Here is a 12,281-nt window from a genome sequence, read left to right on the forward strand (position 1 = left end):
TGTTATAAGTTGCCTTATCAATATTCTAAAATCAGTAATTTTATGCACTAACACCAGACAATTGAGAAACAAATATTTCATTTACAGTGGTAATTTGGGAGGCACTGAATACTTGCAAACTAATTAAGAAAAGTCAGACAAGATTTGACATTAAAAATTATAAAACTGCTGAGAGAAATGAAGAAAACACAAATAGCTGGAGATAGATACTATTTTCTGGATAAAAAGATTCAGACGCACTTGAGAAACAATAAAGCTGAGGGTTTATGCTAACTGAAATCAACATTTACATTCATTATGAAATTGCCATACCATCTTAAGAACCAATTGGTATCATAGCTCAGAAATAGAGCTCAATAAACAAAAGGTATTGGAACTATTGGATATTTAAGTGGAAAAAGTTTATGCAAAATGAATTTGAATGTCCTTCAACACTACTTCTATCTAAACAGTAATCCATGTATTATTGTTTTTTACTTATGCATTGGTAATGTATTTGTAGTTAACCAAAGTACTGTTTCTAAAAATATGTTGATATTCTTGCTGTTAGGCTGTTTATTTTCAACAAAAGTAATTGCTTTAAATTAGAAAGGAAGAGTTTTTCATTAATAATAGCTCTAAAGATAGCATATGAAGTAAATAAAAATTATCCATGACCACACAACCCAGAAATTAACTGAAAATGAAATTTTGTGGTAGTCTTCCAAAGCCTTTCTGTATAATGCCATAAAATTTGTAAATTTCTTAGCATAGTGTCAAGTTACTTATAAATTTTTCTTTGTGAATTCTTAGGATTTAATTATTTTTGTTTGTGTATTATCTTTCATTTCAATATATTTCTTGACTTCTGTGACTGTATTTTCAAATGGTATAAATTTTAATTGTAAGCTATGTTGAAGTCACACTTCATTAGATATCTGCTCCTAGGGTACCTGTCAAGCTCATAAACATTCTTCCTCCATTGAATGTTCCCCACTCAAAATATGTCATATCTATTGAGCAAGAATGCAAGGAAGCAATTTTGAAACAGTTATATTTTTGTTGTCTGTGGTGACTTTGAGTCTGTCTTATCTGCTCAGTATTTCCTTACATAGTGAATTTAAGGAAAGTCATAAGCTGAACATTTCAACATTGTATCTAAATGTCCTGTTATAGGAGTAGGTATAGAAACAGTGATCAGACCAAATTTACAGCACATAACAACATTGGGTGACCACAAATGATTGTTCAAGTGCTCACATCTGACTTAAATTTGTCAGTTTTCCTCTCAGCCAAGGATGTTTGTTCTTCATAGGTCCTGAGACTATACCCTGATACTGTGGGCTGAAGAACAGAGAAAGGCTGTCCTCAGAAAGAAAAACATGAGGAAAGTAAAAAGAGAAGTGAGGATGGACCAGAGGCACTTCCTCAAGCCTTCTAGCTATGGACCTTGGTTTCAGTTCCTTCTGGAACTTCCCTGGCTTCCTGCCTTTGGGTTCTGAGAAGATCCTTGTTCACAACAATTCCTAACTTTCCTTCTTCCCTCTCTCTCCCTCCCTTCCTTACTTTTCTCTCTCCCCTCCTCCTTCTTCTCTTTTGTGAAGTTGACTTAGTATCAAATAAACCTAAATAATACAAAAATAAAGTGATCTATGAGAGGCTTTCTCCTATAATCAACAACCCTCTTTATGTTCTGCACATCCTTGGCTTTACATATGGAAAGTATCACCTATCTAGCCCCTCAATAGTTTACGTTCAATTTTCGCTAGAAATCTATTGTGATGCTGGCTCATCCACCAAGGATTTTGTATATAGAGATCACCCTTGCTCCGTTGATGCTTTAGTGTGAAACTTCCATGTGTCTTTTCCTGAGCAGAGAGTGTGGATTGTTAGAAAACGCTTAGAATTTGACATCTGATGACTCCTTTAGGTTGCTGTTTTCTTAAAATCCTAATCCTAACACATGGTTTTTAGAAAGGTATTACACTAATTTCCTCTAAGGAGACACAAATAAATATCTTTAAATTCAAGACAGAGCATCAACAATAGACCAAGGAATAGATTCTACTTAGTCCAATATGTGAACCAAAGAGTTTATTTGGCTTACTTATAGGAACAAGGGTAAAAGGTTACTTCCAGGAACTGGCAATCCCTCCAAACAGCTGCATCAGCACAGAGTTCTGCCCCTTCATGGATGATGACATCATGGAAGCTACATCACAGAGTCCTACTTTTAGTTAACCTGACACTTTCCATTTACTCTGGCATCTCCCAAGATCATTTATATCTAGGAGGTGAAGGGGGCAAAAAGGAGTCAAGACCGACTCTCAGGTAAGAGAACTATTCCCCTACCCCTTCAGCCTACTAGAGTGTGTCGGTACATCTATTACTGATACCACAGAATTATCTGATATTGTCATGTTTTGTTTATTTTGCTGCCATGGCAACTGGGCCAAAGTCATCCCTTCTCTGAGATGGCTGTGGGATGATGATGGTATGTCTAAAGGAAAAAGTCTATACTGAAACAAAGGGAAATCAAGTTTAGTTTATCTTACTGTTATTTCAAATGTTGTCGATAAGCTTAACACTAAAAATTAAGCAAATTTAAAAATTTTTATTCTTGAATGTCAATGAATTCTGTTTTTAAACATTTGGCTTGGGTTCAGCAGACAGTTCTGTGACGTGTTTTTAGTGATTGATGCAAAGAGATAATATTCACTCACAATGCTAACTTTTTTTTTTTTCAGTAATATCCACTGTGCTAACGAGCTTTCTATTACTATAACTGTAAGTGTTGCAGCTCTGAAGAGAAAGGTATACTGGTAGTCAGAAGCCAAGGATTACCTCTGGGTCTGAAGGGAAAGTTATCCCAACAGAAGTGTTACAGCTCTGTTCCAGTGGGGGAGTTTCCCCCCAAAAAGTGTTACATTCCTTGTTCCAGGAAAGGTTTCCCTAATGCAAGTGTAACAACTCTGCACTAGGGAAATGTTACAGCTCTGCCCCACTAAGAGAGTTTCCCAGCAGAAATGTAGCGGTTCTGCTCTGCTCTACCTAGAGCCCTTACAGCTCTGCTCTGCTCTGGTGAAAGGAACTCATCACTACAAACCTCACTCAAGAGATTTATTTGGGAGGGAGGAATCCAGGAGAGTGGCTGCCTCTGCCAGGGTGGAAAAGAGGCAGCCCCAAACTGAACAGGTACAGGACTTATATAGGGTTTCTTAGGGGGTGGGGCTTTCCAAGGTGGAGATTTTCAGGGTGGGGATTGGCAGGATTTCATTTCCTGTGCTTGGGACAAACTCGGAGATTGGTTGGATTTCATGCCCAGGGATTGGTTGTTTTTGTGCTCAGGGAATGGTTGGATTTCAGTTCCTGAATTGGTTAGGGTCAGAATGTATTTCTTTGGCTCTGGTCTCAGGGCCAGGGTTTTCTTTCACTTGTTCTTTTTACCCTATAATAACAAATTACCCCTCAAAACAGCTTATACAGAGAAAAGGTTTAATTTGTTTTATGGATTTGTTGGTTTCAGTCCATGAGCCTTTTGGCTACAAGTCTTTGGGCTAGCATGCATTTAGTTTTCAGAAACTTGTTTTCTATGTATTATATACAAAATCTCATTCTCAAACTGTTAAAAAACTGTAATTAAACTAAACTAAAGTGGTTCAATAAATATCCAGTGTTAGATGTCAGTGCTACAGCGTTGCAGAGGAAAAAGAAGAGATGAGATGTGGAAGTGGTATGAAGAAGCAATATATAAAATAAGGCTGCAGAGAGTGAACATTGAACTTTAGAAGTTCTGAGATAGACAATAGAGAGGCAGAGTAAAACGTAAACAGAGACACTGACTGCAGGGATACTAAAACAGAGAGGGGGTCCACCGATATTTCTGATAACCCTTCCATCACTCTTTCTTTAGGCTCTTCTGAAGTAAGTGAAAGCTGAAATGTTGGAGAGAAATTTCTAGAAGGGGGTGAGGTTTGATATGGATCCTGAAGGTGGAGATTTGAGAGAATAAAGCATTGAAGACAAAACCTGAGCCAAAGCACAGGAATGAGAACACGCTCCATTTTGCAGAGGAGTGATCTACCTTTCTAGACTTCGGTGTGTGTCAGAAACTGTGGGAAATTGCTCAGGTGAGTATGGTGGACAAAGACACATCAGAGCCATTTGAATATGAATGGCAGCAAGAAGGAATCACTGAACTATGGAGTATCAGGATAGAAACTGGGGTGAGGTTACTCAAGATGCATTGGATGGGTGGAAGCTGAAGCCAGGCAAGCTAATTGGGGCATCCTATAGTGATCCATCTGTCACACAGTGAAGACCTTATCAACATAGTGCAGATGTGAGAAGGGATGGGAGATTGTTCAAGAGATGAAAATGTCTGGTTTCAAGCATGAACAGCTAGAGAAGACAATGGAGCTTCCTGTCTAAAAAGTCTGCATGTGTGGGACTGGGCCTTAGGGGAGAGTGCAGGGTGGAAACGCATGTTGAGATATAAGGAATAGCCAATGGCATGGTTCAGCTGAATTCAAGAAAAGGAAGATCTTTGGAGAAAGAATGTGAAGAGAAGGGTGGAGAGACATGGTGGAGATGCACCCACATTAAAGGCCTTGGACAGGTAAAACGAGCCAGGGTTGTGGAAACATGCAGCCTGGGAGGTGAGACTCAAGGGTTGCCAGAGAATGAAGAGAACAAAGTGGATGAGGAGCCAGAGAAGGTGACTGAAGAGGATCACATTTAGAAGAGTTCCATTAATGACCTGGGATTAGAAATCAAGGAGAGGAAGGACAGGAGGTGATGGACTTGCAAACATGGGCAGAGTCGTGAAGCTGTTATGAGGATGGGCTCTGGCAGCCACTCTTCTGGATCTTGGATCCACTAAAACAGGACAACTTAATTTGCAGAGGCTTACCCATTATAATGTACTAGATTGACTGTCTGTCATGGCCCTAACTCATGTCTTTCCCACCGGTTCATGTGATCTTATTTAGAAATGAAGATATTGTAGATCTAATGAGTCAATATGAATTCAGACGAGGGAAAGGTGGGTCGGTAGCGCAGTGGAACTGGTTTCCTTGTAAGAAGTGAAGAGAGACATAAGGAGAACACCTATGCCTATAATGACAGGAGCAGTCTGGGGTTACATAGCTGTAAACCAAGAAGCACCTAGGGCTGCTGGAAATAGCAGAAACGAAGAGAAAGGCTTGGATCAAATTCTGACCTAGCACTTTAGGAGGAATAGGGCTCTTGCCTCTAGGACTACAAGAAAAGAAATTCTGGAAATTCTGTTCTTTTGAGCCCCCAGTTTCTGGCGTTCTGTGGTGCTAGTCCCAGAACCTTAATGAATTCAGCCACCACATCCTTAAACTGAAGATGATACTGTCTTCCTAGGAAGGGTGGGAAATAGCACATTGAAAAATGCTTAGTACAGTGTCTGCTCTGGAGCTAGAACTCAAACAAATGTTGACAATATGTTATGTTATTCTTTAAGGATCTGGTTGTAGGCAGAGGGAAAAAATAATTCTAGTCAAGCCATGGGGACAATAAAGTCCGAAATTTTTTTCTTGCTAAATTATTGGTGCATAGTTAAATGGAGATGACAAACCCCTCACTTATGATGACAGGTGTCATTTTAGATCAAAAGAAGCATTTTCTAGGTTGGCCACTTAACTGGTGTGACACCACACTTCAGAATTTCAGAACACTAGACTCACCCTTCAATTACAGACATTAGCACCCTTGAATATAACTTTTACAAGAATGTCAATTTTATCAAAGCTAATTATAGGTATCCCCATATGAAAGAAGAGAATCTTATTTTAAGTAAAAAAAAAAAATCAACTTTGTTGGCTTAACATCTCAATGACTTAAATCCAGAGAAGATTTCTTTCAACAGAACTTGGCAAAATGGCACGCCACTCTACATCTCTCTGACATGTAAACAGCTCTAGCTACCCTGTCTGAAAAACTGAGGAAAAGTTCAGGGTGAATGTGTAATTGAGTTCTACTCAGCAAGTTCAAAACAAATGACTAATCTAATGTCATGGACTTCCTTTCTTCTCGGACTTTAGACATCGGTACACAGGCTTTATTAGGTTTTACTAAAAATAAAAAGGAACAAAGATTTTAGAATGCTGAGCAAACTGCTCATATCATATTTACATGACCAGAAAGGAAGGAAGATGAGAATTGGGAAGAGAGACTTTACAGATTGTTCTCCTTTAAAGAAACTGTTGCAAGCAGATCCCAGAAGCAAGCAGAAGACCATTAAAAAGTTACAAGAGGGTGTGGCTCAGTAGTAGACTATCTGTTGAGAACGTTCCCACCATTTTTTAAAGTCACATTGAAATCTTTCATTATTTAATTTCTAAACAATAATTAACATGAAATCTATCCTTTAAGCAACAAGACTTGTGGACCAAGAATTTGACCATGCTTTATCTTACCCTAGAGTAAATTTAAGTCCTTATTGACCCTTTCTACTGTACCTTGAGCACCAGAGTTGACAGTACAATATTAAATTATACTTCATTTGAACTTGGAAATCCAGGACAAATACAAGGAGGCTGAACATAAAATAGGAGTTCCCTTGGCAACCAGACTCTGAGTTCTTGAAATGTTCTCTGGTTGCAAGGAGGAAGTTAGAGTTTATTGTGCAAGCTGTTGGTTGTAGAGCCGTTGGCAAACTGAGAGATGACAGTCAACCACTGCCGAGCTCAGTGTATTTCTCAATGTATGTTGGCTAATAGAATTTTAAAACATTGGCTTCCATTCCTTTCAGAATCAGGAAAGACAGAGATACTTGGGGAGGCGGGGAGTTGATTATCTTTCTAGCTGATTCCATCTCAAACCTGTGATTAGATTGCAAGGCCTTAGTCATAAGGCAGGCTTTGATCTCTTTCACAAAGGCAAAGGCGAGATGTTCATCTTTTTCTGTTTTATAATCCTCTCAGCATTTATGGACAATGGATATATACATGTATATGTTAATGAGTATACACATATAGATTATGAGAGCACACCTATACATTGTGATATAGTCAATATATTTACTGAGTACTTATATGTCATATATAAATATATAAAACTCCTGAAGCTGGGTATTTTGCATATTTATCTCAGAGTTTGTAAAACCTTGTGGTGGTTTGAATAAGAATGGCCTCCATAGGATTATACATATGTATGCTTAGTCACCAGGGAGTGGTCGTTTTGAAAGGATTAGAAGGATTAGGAGGTGTGGCCTTATTGGAGCAGGTGTGGCAATTTTTTGGAGGAAATGTGTCACTGGGGGTGGTTTTTAGGTTTCAAAAGCCCACACCAGGGCCAGTGTCCCCCCCTACCCCCCCACCCCGTCTCTCTCTCTCTGCTTCTCTATCTATGGATCAGGATGTAGCTCTCAGGTACTGCTCCAGCACCATGCACAGCATCTTACTTCCCACTATGACGATAATGGACTAACCTCTGAAACTGTAAAGCAGCCCCAATTAAATGCTTTCCTTTATCAGAGTTGCCCTGGCCATTGTGGCTCTTCACAGCAATAGAGCAGTCACTACGACAAAGCTAAAATCTTAAGATCAGGTAGGCACGCCTGTTCAGCCTGTGACAAGGGATCTCTTTAAGCCGAGCCACAACATACTCATCTCGGAGTTGCCTGTTGATTGTCTTTTTCTATGAAAATTTAAATGTCCTGTATCTAGGGCTCTTGATGGGATCATTTGGGGTCTAGTAGTTGTGGGCAGCCCTGACTTTCCAGCTTTGCTGCTTATACCACAATATCCTGTCTTTCAGGCTGCCTTCACTCCATGATGTAATGTATGTAATGAATGTAACTGTGTGGTGGACACCTACAGCATCCTAACTGGGTCTCCAGAAACAGTTATTCTGCACCTTCACAGCTTCACACAGTGTCCTCTTGGGGGACTTCTTGCTTGGCATCAGACCTTGCCTGTTTCATGCTGGCAAACGGTATCAGGTGGTCAATGCTGCCAAGCTCTGTTGTTAGCTCTAGATGTACCTGGCCTCCTTGAGCCACACTCTCATTGCCTCTGTGTGGACCCTGGTGAGACTTTTTTCTAGGCGACTGTGTTTGAACAAGGAGTCCCTTCAGTGACATTGTCAGCCTAAGCTCATTCCTTTAAAATGAATTTGAGTTTTCACAAGTTGGTCTTACTGCCGGGAGGTTTTCCTAGGTTTCTCTGTAATGGGACTAAGCCCTTAGACAACCACAGCTGCTTTCCCTTCCCCCTGCTGCAACTTGAAACTTTCCTGCCAGACTACTTTCCCTGCCAAACGGCACCTTTCATATCTTTTTGCTCTACTTGCCACTGTCTTTTACTACAGACCTGGATAAGAGCAATTAACCACGATATAGCCTGAATACAACCCTGTCTTGAAATGCCCTCTGCCAAACAAATTAGCTCATTCCTTTTGGATTTAGCCACACTCCAGTTCTCAGGACAGTGGCTAAGTGCGATTCTCTGCCAGAATACAACAGCAATGCTCTCTAGCCTGGTTCTTGATAGAGTCCTTGCTCACCTCTGCAGCCCTATGAGCCAGGCCTCCACTGTCCACATCTGTTGCTGTTCTTCTGAACGCCCACCAGAAGGACCATTAAGCATTGCTTGCAGCATGGTAGGGCGTCTCTAGCTCATACCTCCAAACTCTTTCACATTCCTCCCACACACCTGCTCCAAATGCCTCAGAGCTACATGGTCAAGTTTATACAGCAACAGCCTTAATTCTTGGTACTAATTTTCTGTATTCTATTTGTGGAAGGAATACTGACTTGCTGTTTAAGGATTTTATTATTTACTTAAGTGTAGATCTATGTGCAGATGTCCTCAGAAGCCAGAGGGTGTTAGACCCCCAGAACTGTAGGTTTGGGCAATTTTAAGCCATCTGATGTGGGTGCTGGGAAACAGATGTGGGTTCTCTGAGGGAGCAGCTTTAACTGCTGAGCCATCTCTCCAGCCCCCAACTTTTTTGTTTTCAAAGCAAACAGTCAATGAGGTTCAGTCAAGCTACAGCAAGCTCAGCATGGTCCTTTGTGGGTTGTGATTGCAGAGCCTTCATACTGACACTTAGAGTTTTCCCATGACATCACCTTATAGCTTGGCTACTCTGCTATGTGAGTATTTGCTAAAACAAATGCCGTAGTCTAGGTAGCTTAAGTAATTTATTTCCCATAATTCTGGAAGCTGGGAGACACAGATAAGGGTGCCATTAAACTCCATGTTTGTTGTGGGTCCTTTCCTGGGTTGCAGATAAGTACCTCGTTGCTGCATTTTACATGGATGACAGACCATCTCCCTCATCTATTCTAATAAAGGAATCAGTCTCATCTACAAGGGTTCCACTGCCATGACCTCCTAATAATTTGGGAAAGTGTATCAGTTTGGAGAGATATGGACATTCAATACACAGCATGGTCTACACTGAGGTTCAATACACTGAGGTTCAGGCTTTCAAGTCTATCGTATGTATTTGAGGTCAGATCCATGCTTTTCACAGAACTGGGAAGGAAATGGCAAAAAGATGAAGTTTAAATATGCTGATTTTTCTCAGATTTTACAGCTGGAGTTGAAAAGATGTAATTTAACCTGGCTAAAAACAGGATGAGTCACAAGAACCTTGTAACTGTGTTTGGGTGAGAGGCAGTGAGCAGTTGGGGGGAAGTGGTAGGAGGACACTTTTCAGTGTACACATTTCATACGGTGAGAGTTTTGAGCCACTCAAATATATTACAATTTTCAAAGTAGGAAAATATAAGTAGATGTTTTCCTATCAAAGGACTCCTTTACAAGTAAGTCCCTTTGGCTTGTTCATTAGGAGAAATATTTACAAGGTAGCAATTTTCATATGGCTTCAAAAATCCATATTTAAATGTGACAGTAATAAAAACTAGCACCTACTGTTATTTATAGATACAGATTGCATTCTGAGTGCTTAAGGACCCGAATGCCATGTACACTGGTCCTCAAAATATCTCAAGAAACATTGCAATGAAATATGAGTATAATGATTTATGTTCCCTGCAGTAAGTAACATATGAAATAAATATATAATGAAATACTAAAATTCACAGATAATGAAACTGAAGCTTAGAGGTCAATAGCCCATTGTAATTAAATGTTCACATTGGCTTATGCAGTTAAATGGGGGTTAGAACCCAGACACTTGAGCTTTACGAGTAGACAAAATATCCAATCTACTGTGTTATGATAGGGAAAGAGAAGAACATTATGAGGAAGTGGAAATGTGTGAGTTTTAGACTGTTTGGAGTGAATTGACAATGGACAGACTCTCAACTGAAGTGTTTCACAAGTCATGGTGATATACATTACCAGAAGCAACCAGAGGACCAACCTCAAATGTTGTATAGGTGTTTCCTTTAGAGGGAAACACGTCTCCTTGGATGGAAACAGGGGGACTCACAAGAAAGTTACAAGAACTCACCACAAGGTTAGAGAACTTGCACAACCTTCCTGAGGTTACAGAAGCAGTAAACAGTTGCTGAAGGAAAGACTCTCACATGAGACACATGAGGGGACCGCCCTCTCCATGAGGTGGTAGGCGGGTGTTCGATATCGTTAAAGTACTATTCAAACACATGAAGGACACCATTAGTGTTTGTTACTTATGGTGGGCTCTCTTTCCAGTATTCATTTTCTATTAGCAAAGACTCTGGGATGGGTTAATTTGACCTCCTGGCAGGTGTCCACTCTCCTCTGTTGCCCTGTCAGCCTTGAGCAAAAGGCCTGCGGGTTAAGAAGTCAGCCAGTCTCCCAGCACCAGTCATCTGGAACACTCCATGGATGCCCTGAGGAAAGGCCCTTCACACAGGTTGTCCTGTACTTCCTGCCATACAGTCTTTGATGAACTCTACCTAGATCCTGCAACTATTTCCATCTAGGGGAGCATTTTTTTTTCCTAGCAGCCTAGTGGTATAGTGGTTGTTGCTGCTACCAAACAGACTGGGTAGTTGGTGCAACCACAAACCTTCATTAGCATGAGTGATTTTCTGTGCTTGTTGCAAACACCTCTTCTTCGACTATTTCAGCAGGTTTTTCTGGTTCGTTTTGTAAGCCGTCCAAGAGACAGTGCCCTGTGCTACTGTCCCTGGTGTTACAATAACACCTCTCTAAAGAGGTCTTTACCTCCTGTCCTAATTTGCTTCCTATTGCTATAATAAACACCATGCCCAAAAGCAATCTGAGAAAGAAAGGGTTTATTTCATCATACAGTCCATCATGGAAGGGAAGTCAGGGCAGGAACTCAGCCCAGGAACCTGGAGGCAGGAAGTGAAGTAGAGACCATGGAAGAACACTGCTTACTGGCTTGCTCCTCATAGCTCACTCAGCTTGCTCTTTTAGACAACTCAGGACCACCTGCCCAGGGATGGTACTGATCATAGCAGGCTGGCCCTCCCCACATCAGTCATTAATAAAGAAAATGCCCTAGGCAATCAGATGGAAACATTTTATTTATTGAGGTTACCTCTGTCCAGATGACTCCAGGCTGTGTCAAATTGAAAAGAAAAAAAAATGAATAAATAAATAAAACCAATGAACACATCTGCTCATTTTGGATAGGGCAGACCAGGCTGGCAACATGAAGAAAGCACCAGAGAGAACAGAATAACAGCAACGACAGAATAGCACCAGGTTGGCAGTGATGGGAGAAGAGGCGGAGCTGAGTGGCCAGAGGGCTGAGCTGCAGAGGGCTGAGCTGCAGAGGGCTGAGCTGCAGGGGACTGAGCTGCAGAGGGCTGAGCTGCAGGGGCCTGAGCTGCAGAGGGCTGAGCTGCAGGGGGCTGAGCTGCAGAGGGCTGAGCTGCAGGGGGCTGAGCTGCAGAGGGCTGAGCTGCAGGGGGCTGAGCTGCAGGGGCCTGAGCTGCAGGGGGCTGAGCTGCAGAGGGCTGAGCTGCAGGGGACTGAGCTGCAGAGGGCTGAGCTGCAGGGGCAGCAGAGGGGCCAGCTGCAGTGACACAAAGAGGCAGAGCTCCAGGCCTGGGACAGGTGGACTTGGCAGCAACCGTGGCAGCCGCCCTCCTGTCAAATACCTGGAGACACACAAACTGCCAAAGGGCAGTACTTGAAGAGCTGCTCCTTGCCTACCCACAATTCCTATCAGAGTACAGCAGAGGGTTCCAGCCCGCCGACTGGTAACAAGTGCAAGATCAGACTCTGTTTTGATTTAAAGAATTTGGTATTTTATTCACTATGGATTTTTGTAGTTTAAAATATACTGCATTTTAATATTCATTTATCTTGATAAAAGTTTTGGTTTTTTTTTTTCTTTTG

The 12,281-nt window shown here is 41.3% G+C and overlaps 1 long non-coding RNA gene across 1 annotated transcript; it reads right to left on the reverse strand.

Moving 5' to 3' along the window:
- Positions 1 to 1,015: 1,015 nt before the first annotated feature.
- Positions 1,016 to 2,381, reverse strand: LOC143273476 (uncharacterized). The gene is made up of 2 exons (XR_013051598.1): positions 2,087 to 2,381; positions 1,016 to 1,323 (listed from the first exon to the last, which is right to left on the reverse strand). It is a non-coding gene; the product is annotated as an uncharacterized LOC143273476 (long non-coding RNA).
- Between the last annotated feature and the right edge of the window lie 9,900 nt (positions 2,382 to 12,281).

This window comes from Peromyscus maniculatus, chromosome 5, assembly GCF_049852395.1.
Source record: "Peromyscus maniculatus bairdii isolate BWxNUB_F1_BW_parent chromosome 5, HU_Pman_BW_mat_3.1, whole genome shotgun sequence".
NCBI classification, from domain to species: Eukaryota; Metazoa; Chordata; class Mammalia; order Rodentia; family Cricetidae; genus Peromyscus; species Peromyscus maniculatus.